Source organism: Camellia sinensis, chromosome 6 (genome assembly GCF_055761805.1).
Source record: "Camellia sinensis isolate YWXY chromosome 6, ASM5576180v1, whole genome shotgun sequence".
Taxonomy (NCBI): Eukaryota; Viridiplantae; Streptophyta; class Magnoliopsida; order Ericales; family Theaceae; genus Camellia; species Camellia sinensis.
The window spans coordinates 43169025-43187201 of NC_138966.1; the positions used below are offsets into that span (position 1 = coordinate 43169025).

Sequence of the window (18177 nt, forward strand, 5' to 3'; positions counted from 1 at the left end):
GCATGCATGCCTCAATGCCATACTTCTGAGATGCACCAGTTTCGTGCCTGACCGTGAGGTGCTTCTATGAATGAACCGCCGCCAAGAGATGGTTGAAATTGTCTGCAAGCACTGATGCTGCTGGAGATCTTCTTCGACTTTCCACTTGTATTACCCCCCTTCTTTCGCTTTGACCCCTACTCTGCTTCATCCAGCTAAACGGTGGGGGAGTGTGGTGGTGAGTCCACCATCGGTTGATATGGCTCCGTAAATGGCTGCAACCCAAGGGAGTCAACTGAATTGGATTCACCGTTCACAACCTGCTCGCCGGGGGTCCAATGATGTTTCCCAGTCATGGTTGCACCTGTGAAAACTTTCGCATCAAATCTTCATGCTCTAATGGCTTGGTCTTGAATTTGCATGCTAGCTTGTTTGTCTGCAAATGAAAAGAATAAAAATGTAAAAAACCAAATTAAAGTAGTAAAGTAACAAAAACAAAACAACCAAATTAATTAGGAAGAAGCAATGAACAATACACAACCAAATTAACTGTTAACATACAAGTAAATATAACGTGTTACATATTGATTTCAAATTCTCCTACCACTCCTCTGACGTGGTGAACAACCCGATTGTCCTGTCAAACCCAATGCCGGTGACACCCTTACTGTTGTCCATTAACTTATTCCAAGCCTACCACTCATTTTTCAAAGCAAGGTACTTGTTCTTGAATTGTTTCATGTCATGACGTCTACCCGTGTGCTGAGCAAATTTCACAGCAATTTCCTTATACTCGGCAACCGTGATAGTTGTACCTAGCCTATGTCCTACTAAAATTTCCTCCCGCACACACTCTAAAAAGCTTTCGGTTGATGCACTGTCCCAAGTTGTTTTATGTGAATGATCAATGTAATTAACAAACCCTTCACTGGCCAAGTGTCCAACCCCTTCATTTTTGGACGGTGTTCGAGGGGACGAATGTGTTGCAGCCATTGAACTATTATGGTACAAGGTATTTTACACATGTTACATAAATTGGAAACGGAAAATTGACGACATCTCACAAACAAATATGATATGCAAAACTAAATTGAAAGGTAGGAGAAAAGTAGAACATAACTACTAACAGCAAGTAGCATTTACAGTAGTTCAGTTTCTTAACTTCAGTTACTAGTTAAAAAAACATCCAACGTACATACATGATGTGGTTACAATGCTTTACATGCACAGTAATAATATGATAACCGTTATGCACAACACAAAATTAACAATTTTCATGACACGCAAGGTATTAAAAATTTGCACGATATCAGCCCATAACGGCATGACTTAGCTTGGGGATAAGTCATGGTCGGGGCTCCGTCTCCCTAATTCATCACACCAACCAATCCAATTTACACATTGCTGATGAGTAAGAAACATAATAGTGGTTAGTTATGGAAGTTCAATTTTGCCAATCAATGGAGATTTAAATAGCATATTTTACACAACTCATTACGGACCGGGGGCAAACATACTATGCACGACCAGGATTTTTGTGGGATCTGGATACCTTAACAAAACAATGGCCATAACCGCAAGCACACATTCGTCGTGGCCATGTTGACGTGCTAGTGGACATAGAGGAAGCCATTCGCTGTTTCGTACCATGATAGCAAACCAGAAGGAAACAATGGCAATTAAGATATGAATACTTGTTTACAAAATTGCCCATGTTATTCGTGTCAATAGTCGTGGGAACAATAAATTTTTTAAAAAAAATTGGGAAATAGTTTTATAAATTGAATTGAACTAATTTTTTAAAAAAAACATGCAAATTTGTAAATAATGAGTTAAAAAATGAACAGTTTGACGTCCCCGAACGTCCCGGGAGGAAATCTCGTTTTGTTCATTGGGCTTACTACAGTTCGAACTCAAATGTCACGGTTCTGCATCTAATCCCGTAAAGTGCAATGCGAGACCGATAAATCACCAAAGAGTCCAAATCCGGCAAATCGTTTTGAAAAATAGATTTTTAGAAAGAAGTGCCAAACATGGACTGCTTTGCCAGATACAGAGTCGCCACCTAAATATTTTATTTTGGGGGAATTTAAGAAACCCTGACTCGTGCCTAAGGCCACGTGTCCGTCATCACCAAAGTTGCCTCGGCTCGGGAACTTGGGTACGATTGGGGAAGGTCACTTCGTGAGCACCCTCGATCGCCCGATCAAAGATCGGCCTCTACTAACCATGATATCGAATTTTGAAAACATTATGTGTTCTTATTCCCGTTTATTAGCCTAGAATTACTATGTGATGCCCACAGCATACAAGTATAGACTGGATTGCCTAAGTTGGAACAAAGCATCGCATATCCGTTTGTTTTGAAAATGGATTGAAGTTTGCTACTCGCAAGTAGGCTAAAACATGGGTTTCGACGAATTATTCCAATTCAAGCAACCCAACCTTCACCCACAGGCATTCAGGCAACTATATCACATAAGCACATAGCCTCAGGGTAAGCATGCTATCATGGCAGTCACTCACACGCATGCAAGGATGCTAAAGCATAAACACTTACCGAGTACTCTAAGCCAAAACAGAAACTAGTTAGTAATCAATGCATGACCCTAGTTCATGTTAAGATGGCTAATGCAACACATGCAAAATGCAACTAAGATAGGCTCGGGTATTCTAAACATGGCATATGAAATGCAACAGATAACATGTACTCAACTTGGAATTGAAATACAATGCAGTTAGTATGATGCGCCGAGTCAGGTGCATGCAAGACAGATGAATGGATGCAAACATGCGAACATATAGATGCTAATTGAAACATGCCCTAAAACTAACCATCATAAGCAAGTAAATAAAAGGGAGAAAGACGTGGTGTTGGAAGACATACATCACACACACGCACGCTTATTACAACATTGCCCTCTTCGGAGGGTCCAAATAAATAATACACAACCGAATGAATAACGAATTACAGCTAATTATTACACAACCCTAATTAATTAACAAATTAACTAAAATAAATAAGCTAGCATGCAAAACATATGAAATGGACTGCCTCGGCTCGGTCTTGAATGATAGGGATGCATGCATGCTCGAGTCCCCTTGCCGGAAAATCCATCGCAATGCCCCGATTTTGCCTCTATTTGCAACTGGTCCTAGAACACTGTACAAAACTCCAGAAGGCTGAAACTCCACCATGCTGTAGGGATACTACCGACTAATTTTTGCTGATGGTTTCCGGTTTGCTGCAACAGAGAGCAAGAAAGGGGCATGGCAAAGTATTTTCAACATATGTATGCATGACCACTCTCCCCGTCATTGCATAAGCTCTAGGGAGTGTAGTCCTCGACCCTCGTGCCACCAATCACACATCGCGATGCATGATGGCCGAGGAGTCGGATTGCACGACTTAATGTAAAATGAATGCACATATAAACACAACAAGGCCTAAACTCCATCATGGGTAATCTGGAGTGTCGGCGACCGAGAATCGAGGCACGTTTCGTCACTCGGAGTACGAAACGTCCCTCGTTTCCCGTGTCTGGACTAAACCCTACTCCAAACACAATGCAATACACATGGCATGCATGAATGCAACTCTAACATGCAACCTAAACATAATGGACACAGTCGAATTTGAAGTGTTTTACGGCTGGACTTCAGAATGAAGTCGCCTACGTATCCCAAATATGGGAATCAAGCCTTACGTAGTTCGGGGGTTAAGGTACACTCGTGTATTAACCTCTCCTTTTGCGCTCTAACTTTTGCCAAGGCCGCCCTTTTTGGGTTTTCAACCTTGCGAGCTTTTTCCTTCTCTTCTTTTCAATTCTTTTCATTTCTTTTCTTTTTCATCTTTTCCTTTCATTTTCTTCATTTTTTTCTTCTTTTCTTTATTTTTTTCATTTTTCTCTTTTTTCTTTTTTTTCTTTTTCTTGCTCTAACTTTTGCCTGGGTCGCCCTTTTGGGTTTTCGGCCCAGCGAGCCTCTCAAGGGTAAAAGTGTAGCTTTGCCCATGTCAAATGGTTTTGAGATCTTGAAGTCATCTGAATCCAGGAGAATGACTGTTGTTCGCTAATGATGTAGAAGTCCATCCAATGGAGGGTGAATTTGCCCCTAGTGTTGTAGATAGGAACTCGGTTGTCCTTCAGCAATGTCTTATTCTTTCCTCCCTTCTAGGGTTTGGCATTCTTGATGATCTTCATTGATTTGTGGAATGATCCATCTTTGGCTCTTCGAGCACAATCTGGCATCTTTTGCCCCTAGTTCGAGGGGTGCTTCTGATCTAGCTTTGCAAGCTTCTTTTGACGACATCTGATCTTCTTGATCTGACTTCCCTGCCCCTAGTTCGTGGGTTGCTTCAAATTTGGCCACACAGGCCTTACATTGTGGTTGACCGTTGAACATTCTGAATCTAAGTTCAAGGTTTGAAAGTAAGAGGTCGAGCCTCGAGGCTGAGAGCGATCTTAGGCTGCACAATCTCAAGAGCGATTCCACACAGGTCTTCGCAGGACGGCACAAAACATTTTTGAATTTTTTTTTTTTTAAGAAAGCAACTAGTCGCTCGCGCTGAAGACAATGTAGAACCAATCTGGATCAATCTAGGATCCTTCTCAGTACTCACATTAACAAACATGATTTCATTCATTAAGGGCTTAGCATGCCTATCTTTCTCTTAATTTGATCAAATTTTGCAAATGTCGAGGAATTCCTTCCTATTCGTTTTCACCGCAGTGTTCGAAAAAGTTTTGAAAAACTTAGATCAATGCAACAATGAGTTCGAGGCACAGAAAAGTAGGAAAAAAGTACTGTCGTTTCATTCAAACTTTTTGGCACAACTAGCACAAGGTAGAAGCAAACACGAGAGTGTGAAATCACTACTGTTTCATTCAGATCTTCTGGTGTAACTGGCTCCACGGCAGAAACAAACTCAAAAGAAAGTGAAAAGACAAACACAAAACAAAATAGTGATATCCGAGGTAACACCTCCGGAATCACTCGACTCCTACAAAACAGGACTGACTCGGTACAACAATATAGACCCAACTGACTCAGTAAGAAAAGACTGACTCTGTACAACACAACAAGACTGACCCAATACCCAAGTCAGAAAGTAAAGTAAACAGCATTCGCAAATGCTCAAAATAGTGCGTGCCATACCCACAGCTGGAGTGAACTGAGTGCCATCCACAGGTGGTTCATCCCCCGATCACATGTCACATTACCCCCCAAGAGTTTACGGATCAAGTGCCGATAGAATTTGCAGGACGTGGTACGACGATGACCTCGTGGTACGACGATGACTTCGTGGCGAAGACGAAAGCAATTGTCAGTGCCATGACCGGTTTGTTGATGGAAGGCACAGTACTGGGCAGCATCATGCGTAGCCAAAGCAGGATTCGGGAGAGGCCGAGGCTCAAGGAGTTTGAGATGGCCTTGTCCAACAGGGATTTGGAGAGCTTTGGACAAAGGCATATAGAGGGCATGGAAGACCCTCTGACCTTGGGGTTGGTACTTCAAGGTTTGTGGATTTTTGCTGGACGCACCAGCAAAGGGATTAGCAGGTGCTGACTGAGTTTGCTGATCTTTTCTGAGCACGGGATTAGAGCTGAAAGGAACATTCCTGGTACAACGGCCCTTCTCCCAGCTTGCCCCTTGATTCAAACTGCCCCTAACTTGAGTGGCAAAAGTGTCATCCACAGTTTTTACAACAACTGCGAGGACTTGCTCTTTGTTCAGTCCCTCGGCTTTCAAAGCCTCAACAACCAACATAAGATGTTCATGGGGATCCATGCCCGCCCCTACCTTGTTCTTTCCACTCGCCTCCACTTTGCCAAGGGTTTGGCTTTCTTCAAATGCAGCCCGTCCCAAGATTAGGGAGCCTTTTGACATGAAATTCCCAGTATGTGGTGTGGTTGATTATGGAGCCAATATCCCAAAGGCTAAATCTGCCACAGTTCTTTGAAGATCTTCAATCATTCTCATCAACTCAGAAGTAGTGGGTTAACGGGTTTGAGATGATTGGGGTTCAGGTGCACCCATCATGCATAAGTCCATGCTTTCTGGGATAAACACCTCAGGCTTGGGTAGATGGGCCGGGGTGATGTATATGCTGGGGTCATAGGTGTATGGCAGTATATGGATGAGATTGAGGTGGGCAGGAGATGTTTGGTCATTGGGGTCTGAAGGTGGAGCTATCGTTCGGTTGTCGATGAGATTTTGGACCTCATGACGAAGGCGGTAGCAACGGTCGGTGCCATGATTGCACTGTTGATAGTACCCACAGTACTTGGAGGGATTATGTCTGGCTGGGAGTGGGTCAAGCAGAGGTTAAGGATCGAGGGGTTTGAGATACCCTCTTTCCATCAAGACTTTTAGTGCGCTAGTCAGGCTCATATAGAGGGGAGCGAAAGTTCTGTCCCGAGCTCGGGCTGGGTTGGCGGTTTGTAGGCTTGGATTGGCAAAAGGGTCGGCTGTGGCGATTGTATTGATTTCAGTGGGTTTGGGAATAGCGCTACTACCAGCATTGGTAGTCCCTACAAAAACCCTCTTTATCGATTCACTAGTTCTGGGAATGATCCCACTGTTAAACGCATTTTTGATTTGAACCCCCAGTTCATGCAAACTTTTGAAAGTGAATAACGGAGCGACTATCAACTTTTGCAACATATCATGCTCGAGGTTTCGCACCATCATTTGCACTTGATCCCTTTCAGAAGGGCGATCTGTCATCTGTGTTGCCTTTACTCTCCACATTGCAACAAATTCCACAAAAGGCTCTGTTGGGTTCTGGCGGGTTGTTTCAAGCTCTTGCATGGTCATTTCAACTTGGGTATTGTAGGAATACTGATCGACAAAGGCCTCAACCAGTTCTTCCCAGTTTTGCTTCACTTTATCCTCCAACCTAGCGTACCAAGTGGCTGCTACACCCGACAGGGTTCTTCCATACAGAGAGAGTTTCTGTGGCTTAGTCAGGCCCATCGGCTTCAAGACATCCAGGAAAAGTCGGATATGTACCATAGGATCTCCAGACCCGTCGAAACGGTCAATATGTGGCATTTTGAATCTGTCTAGGAGTCGTATAGCAGCCTCGGTGTATCCATCCTCAATATCGGGAATGGAGTTAAGGCCCTGTGCCTTTTTGAATTGCTTCTCAAGGTTCGCAATTTTCACTGCAGTCAGATTGAACTCGTTAACATGAAAGGGTTGAAGCCTCTCAGTAGGCTGCACCAAGGGTGTGGAAACTTGAGCTTGAGCCAACCCTTCTTGGGGATCCGGACCATGCAAATCTTCAGCTGGTGGAAGTGGATCAAAGTTCGGCTGGGGTCCCGAGGATGGATGTGCAGTAGATGCCCTAGATGGGCGCTGCATTTCAATACTGGTCTCAGCTTGCATGGTAGTTCCCTGATTTAACGCTGCTATCACGGCCACAAATTCTTCCGAACCCTGTGCCTTCACGGTCTACTGAGTCTGAACAAAGGTGATGTGACTAGCGACTGACGGATCAGATGAACCGGTGAGCCCTGACTGGCCTTTTTTTGCCTTGCCTCAGCGAAAGAACACTGGTTGCCCTTGAATTGAATCTTTGACCTAACAAAGTTTATCAGCACAAGTCCAATGAACCCGGGAGATATCGGAGCCTTCTGAAGCTATAGTTCCAGGATTACCCCTAGCAAAAGAGAAAACAAACAGCATCTCAGCCTGATTTCAACAAAACAGATATGAGCAGCCGAATAACTGTGCTCTTTACTGAATTCTGTCCAAGATTCTGCCTGTAAACTGATACCCTCAGGTCAAACTGATTCCCCACATACTGATGCCCTCAGGCCTGATACCCAGACTTGTAAACTGATATACATAGCCCTGCAGAGACATACTCTGACAGCACATAGCAGGCAAATGAGAGCCAAAACACCCCTATGTTGGGGTAGGGTTTCCCTGTCCTATTTTGTCAGGAGCTAGGGTTTCACTACGCACGCAGCGGTTTCAAACAACCTATAATCGGGTAAGCAACTTGTCTTAGCTTGGAATGGTCACTACGGATTTCGATATGCACTAGGTCGAATGGTCAAAAAGGGTGCCCCGGTAAAAATCGGGGTTTATGTTCCCATCGTGGCAGACCCGGTAACCGGTTAACCTTATGGCACGCTTTTCAAAGCGAGCCTCTGGCAAACCGTTCAGGAATAGCAGATGGCAAACACGGTGTCCTAGGCGCACCAATGCAAATGCAATGCAAAGAAACACATAAGTGTAATCAAAACAAGATATCATGAGTTTGAGTCAAGTTCTCTAAATCCCCAGCAGAGTCACTAGAAACTGTAGACCTCCCCGAACGTCCCAGGAGGAAATCCCGTTTTGTTCATTGGGCTTACTATAGTTCGGACTCAAATGTTACGGTTCTGAATCTAATCCCGCAAAGTGTAATGCGAGACCGATAAATCACCAAAGAGTCCAAATCCGGCAAATCGTTTTGAAAAACAAATTTTTAGAAAGAAGTGCCAAACATGGACTGCTTTGCCAGATACAGAGTCGCCACCTAAATATTTTATTTTGAGAGAATTTTGGAAACCCTGACTCGTGCCTAAGGCCACGTGTCCGTCATCACCAAAGTTGCCTCGGCTCGGGAACTTGGGTACGATTGGGGAAGGTCACTTCATGAGCACCATCGCTCGCCCGATCAAAGATCGGCCTTTACTAACCATGATATCGAATTTTGAAAACATTATGTGTTCTTATTCCCGTTTATTAGCCTAGAATTACTATGTGATGCGCACAGCATACAAGTATAGACTGGATTGCCTAAGTTAGAACAAAGCATCGCATATCCGTTTGTTTTGAAAATGGATTGAAGTTTGCTACTCGCAAGTAGGCTAAAACACGGGTTTCGACGAATTATTCCAATTCAAGCAACCCAACCTTCACCCACAGGATTCAGGCAACTATATCACATAAGCACATAGCCTCATGGTAAGCATGCTATCATGGCAGTTACTCACACGCATGCAAGGATGCTAAAGCATAAACACTTACCGAGTACTCCAAGCCAAAACAGAAACTAGTTAGTAATCAATGCATGACCCTAGTTCATGTTAAGATGGCTAATGCAACACATGCAAAATGCAACTAAGATAGGCTCGGGTATTCTAAACATGGCATATGAAATGCAACAGATAACATGTACTCAACTTGGAATTGAAATACAATGCAGTTAGTATGATGCACCGAACCCGGTGCATGCAAGACAGATGAATGGATGCAAACATGGAAACATATAGATGCTAATTGAAACATGCCCTAAAACTAACCATCATAAGCAGGTAAATAAAATGGAGAAAGACGTGGGGTTGGAAGACATACATCACACACACGCACGCTTATTACAATATTGCCCTCCTCAGAGGGTCCGAATAAATAATACATGACCGAATGAATAACGAATTACAGCTAATTATTACACAACCCTAATTAATTAACAAATTAACTAAAATAAATAAGCTAGCATGCAAAACATATGAAATGGACTGCCTCGGCTCGATTTTGAATGATAGGGATGCATGCATGCTCGAGTCCCCTTGCTGGAAAATCCATCGCAATGCCCCGATTTTGCCTCTGTTTGCAACTGGACCCAGAACACTATACAAACTCCAGAAGGCTGAAACTCCACCATGCTGTAGGGATACTACCGACCAGTTTTTGCTGCTGGTTTCCGATTTGCTGCAGCAGAGAGCAAGAAAGGGGCATGGCAAAGTATTTTCAACATATGTATGGATGACCACTCTCCCCGTTATTGGATAAGCTCTAGGGAGTGTAGTCCTCGATTCTCGTGCCACCAATCACGCATCGCGATGCATGATGGCCGTGGAGTCGGATTGCACGACTCAATGTAAAATGAATGCACATATAAACACAACAATGCCTAAACTCCATCATGGGTAATCCGGAGTGTCGGCGACCGAGAATCGAGGCACGTTTCGTCACTTGGAGTACGAAACGTCCCTCGTTTCCCGTGTCTGGACTAAACCCTACTCCAAACACAATGCAATACACATGGCATGCATGAATGCAACTCTAACATGCAACCGAAACATAATGCCACTAAATGATGCAAACATGCAAATGATGATATGCAAACATGCTACTAGCATACACAATGCTATGAAATAATCAATGGCATACTCAATGCACATGAAAGCTATATGGCATACGTAATGCACACATGGAGACTAACAATGAAATGATCAAGGCATACACAATGCAATGGTCAATCATGCAACAACATGGACTAAATGGCATATACAATGCAAGATGGACTTAAACCAAGATAGGTGAGCCTTAGCCACACCCAAATCAGTGGCCAAACATGATGAAATTGGGTAACGAAAACACATGCAAATATGCACGAATGCAAGGGACCAAACCTAAGGCACCAAATGCAACTCTACCAAAGCATGGAAAGGGATGAAATATGGCATACAATCACACATTTTCCAGCTCTAAAATGACATGCAAGATGGTCCCGAATCATGTAAACACCTCACACAATGCATGCTAGATGGCCCGGATACCGAAACTAGTGAATTGCATTACATTAGAGGTACACAAAGCAATGCTCAAGTGACCCAACCAGTCCCAAACAGTCCCTATGCAGGTCCAAGATAGTGGGAAAATGGTCTAAAATGATGACTCAAAATGCATAGAAATGAAGCTCATGCAATGGTCCATAAATGAGGTATTTAAGCATGACTCTCAAACACATTTAAAGAGTGGAAAACATGGGAATATGGCACAAGTATAGGCTCTGAAATGACATGCTCAATGGCCCCAAAACATGAAAACACCTCAGTATAAGCATGCAATAAGCTTCAAAACTCAAGGCTAGGCAAGGGTATTACACTACAACCATACATAGCAAGCATCATTCGACCATGAGGCATAAAAACAAAGCTAAGGCAGTCCAAATCATGCATAAAATTAGTTTAAGGTATGGCCAAAAAGTGCTAGAATCAAAGACCAAAATAGCATGCAATACAAGCTAGTGAAGAGGATTTACACTACAAGTATATGAAGCATTCAAGAGGTCACTAAACCAGAAAAATTCAAAGGTGTGACATGCCAAATAAAGACCAAAAACTCATTGAAACATGGTCAATTCATGCAAGAATGACATGTTCCTTTGATGGGCTATGGAGAGGGTTATTCTACACATGCAAGATGGACACCCAATATGGCAAAACAAACTCTGGACAGAGCCTATGTAGGTCCTGAAACTTACCAAAAATGGCCTGAAACATGGCTTGGAAGCATGCAAACAAGGGCTCATTTGTAAGGCCAAAAATGCTAGAAAATAAAACAAGGAGAGAGAGGGTCACCCCTCTCTGATTTTGGTACTCAAAACAGCATGCTAGCCACTGAAAATCCACTGGATTTTAGTGGCTAGAAGGCCAAACAAAGGTTAATGCAAAGGCCCTAATGCATGGCTCAAAATAAGGCAAAATGAAGCATGCAAGGGGGTAGATGACCCCCAACAGAAAAATGATCTTAAACAAACATGTTAAGGGCCTCAAAATAAGACTTTTTTCAGTTAATGACAAAGGTCAAATATGCTTAAAAGTATGGCTAAAAGATGAAGCAAAATAAAACCTTAAAAAGGAGAAAGTTTGCTACCCTTGTAGCTCAGCAACTCCAGCAGCCTCTGGACAAAAAATGTAGCTCCTCAACCTCTTAAAAAGGGCTCCAAGAAGCTTAGGTTGGTGTTGGAGGGGTTAGTCTAGGAGATGGTGTGCAAAGGGCCAAAAACTTCACACTTTTTAAGCCTAAAGGGAGAGATATAGAGGGAGATAGGTGTATATGCCTTAGAGAATTTCTTGAACCCTCTACAAGGAAGGGAAGGCCTTTCTTTATAGACAAGGGAGGCTAAAGCTTCTCCAAGAAGCTTAAAACCAAGGTGGAAGATCCTCCATACTCGTGTATGGAGGATCCAGTCTGGGCCTCCCAGCTGGCACAGCTGGAATCAACTCATTGAGACAAGACTGGGGGGGTAGGCAAACCAGTTCAAGTGGTCGACTGACCACTTGCCCTAGTCGGCCGACCAGGTTCAAAAGGTTCAGGTCTTAAAAGCTGGTCGGCAGCCTCCTAGGGTGGTCTCCTCACTCAATGCAAGCTAGTGGTATGGTGGGAGACTAGTAAATGTGGCTCAAAAGTCAGAGAGACTAGCTACCTGACAAGAAAAATTGGCCGACGAGGAAAAGTGGTCTCCAAGAAGAAAAGGTGGTCTCCCACCCTTGTACCACCTTCCAAACAATGAAAATAGGGTCCATGCCAAAAATGAACCAAGACGGATGCAAAACGAGGGTTCGGGGGCCAAAACGAGCAGCCGGGTGCCCCGAAAACTGACTGTTAAGCATCGAAAGTGGCGTGCGACCACAAAGGTGGTCTCCCGGGCCACAATGTCCCTCTAGAGAGAGGAAACAAGGCGTGTGCCAAAAATCGGAGCAAACGGAGAAAGTTAAGCGGTCCCGAACCGAGGCGCACGGTCGACGGCTCTGAAAATTAGAAACTGGTCTCCAAACGGGAACAGTGGTCTACGACCACGAAAAATAGCCTACGGCCATTGAGATATGGTCTACGAGACCTCTCCCTCCCTTTAGGAAGAGAAAACAGAACTTGGTTCGCAAACCGAGGCAAAGCACAAAAGGGTCCCGAAGTTCGGAGGCAAGGCTCTCAGCCAAGACTCCGTAACCTCAGAATGAGCACAACATGCGCAATCACCGAGCGCTCAATCAATGACGTCTGAGTCTTAAGGTCAGTCAAAAATGGGGTGTCTACAATATGCTGTTTGAGTGTGAGTATTTAAAGAGTTTGGTCTTCCAATTTGGGTTGTTTGTTTGGTTGTCATGATTGAGAATAATTTAGGAATTCAGTTATGCGTAAATAATAGTTGTGTGTGTGGGTATTTTATTTGAAAAGTGTTTTGAAATGGCATCGTAATTCTAACAAAATGAATCGCACCCTTTGAGTAGCACAACTTTAGTTCATTAAACTTTACAATTGGTTGATATGTCGGTAACCAAAATAAAAAGACTTCCGTAATCAAATTTCATAGAAACTTCCCAAACGCCTATCGGCAACATCAAGTCTTTTATTGCATTTAACAAACGTGTTGTCGTATTGATGTAGAAAATTAGACAAGTCATTGAACCAGAAACATGTGAAAAAACAGAAGTATAATTAAATTTATCGAGTTATGTGTAGGTTTCTCATACATGAAACAGTTGGAATGAAGCAAAAAAAGCATTTGTAACAGTCATATCACAACAGAGGAAGGCTACTTCTCATACATATAGATTTATTATTAAGTAAATACGAACAAAATAATTTCATTATCTTCACATAAAGGTCAAACATTGTTTCACGAAATTTTTGTCAACGAATACGACAGTGTATTTTACAAAAACACTAGGCAACAACTTCCCTAAGAACTCTACATAAGTATATCTAAAAGTTAATTCATATTCCAGTCTTGTTTTCAAAACCGTCTAAAATCATCTGATACACACCAGGGCATTTGTAAACCACAACAGTTTCTAATATAGATTTTGTCATAGAAATGCCTAACCAGCAATAAGATATAGACGACCAAATTTGGCCAAAGTGGAAAGAAAATACGACATAAAAAAGGGCAGAAGCATCCAAGTGTGAAGAATAGATTAAGCAGAACATATTTTCAAAAAAAAAAAAAAGGAAAACCAGTAACATGATGAACCAACACATTTTGACGCAAAAAAATGGAAAAAAACAAAAAAACAAAAAAACAAAACAAAACAAAATTTAAAAACCAGATTTCCAGCAACTGGTACAAATAATTTTGTGGGATCTGCATATTTTCAGCAACAGGTACAAATAAGTTTAACGAACAAAATTTTTTGATTTAAAAAAAAATTAGGCTTATATGGACAACATATTTCCAGGAAAATTGAAAAAAGAGGCAAAAAAGTGCTTATGGTCACAAAGAGTGTGGCCCCTTAGCTGGATGAAAACTTTGGGGATACGAAGATCATATTTTGGAATGTAATCGTTTTCAAAAATGTTATTTTATTTTGAACTCCAAACCTAATCATCTGCACATTCGGATTGTGAAGAATCAATTATGGAAAAAAAAAAGGCAAAATATTAGAAGAAACACAACAGATTTCCAAAAAAACAATGAAAATCAAGGGGGGGGGGAAAAAACAAAAGGCATGATTGCATATATCACCAATACTATCAGTGGGGAACACAATATTATGGTTTGTTATCAGCCATTAAAAAAAAAATAGACCTTGTTGCCGGTGAAAAGAATTTGGGAAAAGACAGATTATGACCAGATCGGCGAAAATATCCACTGAATACCATCAGTAGGGGGCAAAACATAGCAGGATCTTGTAGATCAGAATGAAAAATCAACATAACCGAGTCGGAAAATGCTACAAACAGATGTATAATCAGTTCTTTTCATTTACCAGTTGCAGTTATTCGCCGGTCGCGTTGTGTGGAAGGCAGAGCTCTACCAGAGAGAGATTCGGTGAGGTGAACTCATGTTTCTTCAGATTGTTGGTGAGAGATGCAATAGATGGAAGAGATTTGGCAGAGGCGTGAAATGAGCTATGAGATGGGTTCAATCCGTATACCCAAGTTGAAACAGTCAAAGGGTAAAACGGTAATTGTACCTCATAATGGAATCTAGCTGTACAAACAGCCTCACTGTTCAAACTTTTTGGCTATTTTCAAATATGAGGCTACAATAGCCTGGATTTTGTTTTCCCAAACAACGCCAATAGTAAGATACGAAAGGCATTTCAAAAACATATATATATATATATATAGTATTTACTTTATATAAAAATATAATTATTAAAGATTTATTGGGTTCATGATTTAAATGGATTAGTTTAGTTCTAATTTTTATGGAATTGCAGATAACAGATTGGTACTAATTTTATTTCAAATTGAACTAATCCAAACCATGCTCACCCCCATATTTGACACCTCAAATGGTGGAACGGTTAACCAAGGGCTATAGTCTAGTTGGCTAGCCCTTTGGCCACAAAGTCTTTCTTAAGGGAAAGGTCTAGGGTTCCATTCTTAAGAGTGGAATGGGAGGGTAAAATTTACTTGTAAAGTGTATAAATGTGAGTTTTAATTCTCCTAAATGCTAACTTAACAACTAATCATTGACTTTTGCCGATAATAATAATAATAATAATAATAATAATAATAATAATAATAATAATAATAATAATAATAATAATAATAATAAAATTGGTAGAACAGTTAAACAAGATCATTGAAGAAAAGTTGGGCAATTCTTGATTAGTTTTCAAGACTGGTATGTGAAAAAACATATGTAAGGACAATGAATGGACTCTTCTTGTTTCCCAAATTATTCCAAACTAAAATTATATTTTTCTCTCTTATTCTTGTGTCCTTTTATGTTAATAATTCTTAGCACATCATTCTGAGTATTTTTTTGATTGTAGAAAAAAATATTAATAACTATAAAGTTTATGGAAATAATAAGGATTACAAAAAAGAGTATTAAATTCAAAAGAGATATCCCAATTAAGTTGACACAAACCTATAGCTATTAGATATGTAAAAAAAGGTCATAGTCCATTAAACATTAATCAAAAAATAAATAAATAAATCAAACCATATCATAAAAATAGAACTACTCCCTATTAGTGAACTCATAGATGACTAGCAATGAAAAATAATAATACAAACTGTAAAAGGAAACTAGTTAGTCAAGTTCAACTTTTTAAAAGTTCATTTGAGATTAACTTAGCAGGTAAACAAATCAAGTTTGAATATATTTTAGGACTTATTAAGATTTTAAGTCAAGTTTGAACAACTTGTTAATTGGTTTAACTCAATTATATGTACTATAAAAAAAGTGATCTGATGGATTGAAACTCGTTCGAGATCAATTCGAAATATGAACAATTTAAGTTTGAACACATTTTAAAACTTATTATATTTTTAAATCAAATTTAGATAACCTAGTATTGGGCTCAACTAAACTCATTTCCGGCCTTAACAATAGTCACACAACAAAATGGGTTTGGCTTCCTTCCGGTCCGTGATTGGACTAGAGGGTGTTGTTGGGCCCGTAGGGGCCCCACCATGGATCCCGTTTTGATAACTTGAACTGTTCAATGTGTAGAACTTGTTGAGCACTATATATCTGTAAAAAATCACGTTGATCGGATATCGATAGCTATGTGATCAAATCAGTTTTGTATAAACAAAAATGGATAGTGAAAAAATAAACGGTTGACAGAAATCTAATCCGATGAAATAACTATCGATATCTGATATACGTGATTCTTAACAGGCATATAGTACTCAATGAGTTCTACACATTAACGACTCAGATTATCGAAACGGGACACGTAGTGGGTCTCCATGGGCCCAACAGTACCCTCCAGTCCGATTACGAACTGTAGGACTGGAGGGAAGCCAAGTTAATTGATTCTTTAGCTGTTTCTATTACTCCTAATAATGAATTAGACTTGACTGGCTTGTGTTATATATAATCTTTTTGCTTTCATTTGTACATATAATTTGCTATTTGATCTTTTAATTTGCTTTTCTAGTACTAAAGTGGGCTCTTTAGTGATATCAGGTCTTCATATATTGAGTTTACTCATATAATGAACTTTGAATTTGCTTTTCCCCTCTCTCTCTCTCTCTCTCTCTAGATATATATATATATATATTATATTAAAAAAAACCTTCTACAGCATATAAAGTTATGTCGTGAAAAGTGTAATGATTTATGACATGCAAGAAAATGTCGTAAAAGATTATATACGGCGTACAAAGTATGTCAGAAATATATTAAAAACAAGTTTTTATGACATACAAAATTATGTCGTGAAAAGTGTAATGATTTATGACAAACAAGAAAATGTCGTAAAAGATTATGTACGGCATACATAGTATGTCATAAATATATTAAAAATAACCTTCTACGGCATGCAAAATTATGCTATGAAAAGTATAATGATTTATGGCATGAAAAAAAATGTTGTAAAATTTTTTATACGACATACAAAGTATGTTATTAATGTTTAATTTATTACTTTTTACAACTTTACCCGTATGCCGTAAATGACAATCAACTTTCCATGGCATGTCATATAACGACATTTGTGTGCATGCTATGAAAAAGTTTTTACGGCATGCATCACAAGTCGTAAAAGTTCAATTTTGTTGTAGTGTTCCTATGGCTAATATTTTTTCCACCCATATCCCCTACCATTCATTGCCCGACTCAATTAAGAACTCTGGTTGTCGCATTGTCTATCTCTGTCGCAATCCCTATGATGCCTTTGTCTCCGCTTGGCACTTTGTGAATAAGGCTAGAGCCGAGAGCCCCTGGCCTTTATCATGCGATGATGCTTTCAACATGTTTTGTAGATGTGTCATCGGTTTTGGGCCCTTCTGGGATCATGCACTGGGGCACTGGAAGAAGAGCTTGGAAAGGCCTCACAAGGTTTTGTTTTTGATGTACGAGGACCTAAAAAAAGATATTACCCTTCAAATAAAGAGGGTAGCCGAGTTTGTGGGTGTTTCATTATCTTTGGAAGAAGAAAGAAAAGGTGTGATAGAAGAGATATCCAAGTTGTGTAGCTTTAAAAATTTGAGAGAGTTGGAGGTGAAAAAATCTGGTTCACTTCTTCAATTTGAGAATAAGACGTTTTTCATGAGAGGTGAAGTGGGTGATTGGGTCAATCATTTGACACCTGAGATGGTCCAACGTTTAAACAAGATCATGGAAGAAAAGTTTGATAATTCTGGGTTAGCATTTAAAACTAGTTTGTGAAAAATGATCATTGTCATTTCGTCAGATTGAATTACTAGAAGTAATAGTCTCGGGATTATAAGTCCCTTACGATTATGTATTCTATGTCACGTTTAAAATGTCTTTGGATTAGAAGGAAGATTAATAAAATCTTATCTCATGTTTGTTTGAAAATATTATTAGTGGACTATATGGAATAATATAATGATCATAGTTTGAGGATATTTTTGTGCTTTAACCCCTAATCTATACCTCCTTACTCCTCCCATTTTGTAACCTACCCCTCTTATGAGACTCAATAGTATTTTGTCAATCTAGAGGTCCACTTTGATATATAAACATGAAATTCAAGATTG

The 18177-nt window shown here is 40.4% G+C and overlaps 1 pseudogene; it reads left to right on the forward strand.

Moving 5' to 3' along the window:
- Nucleotides 1–17958, forward strand: part of LOC145793281 (cytosolic sulfotransferase 15-like) — a 190502-nt pseudogene extending 172544 nt beyond the window's left edge.
- Nucleotides 17959–18177: the final 219 nt, after the last annotated feature.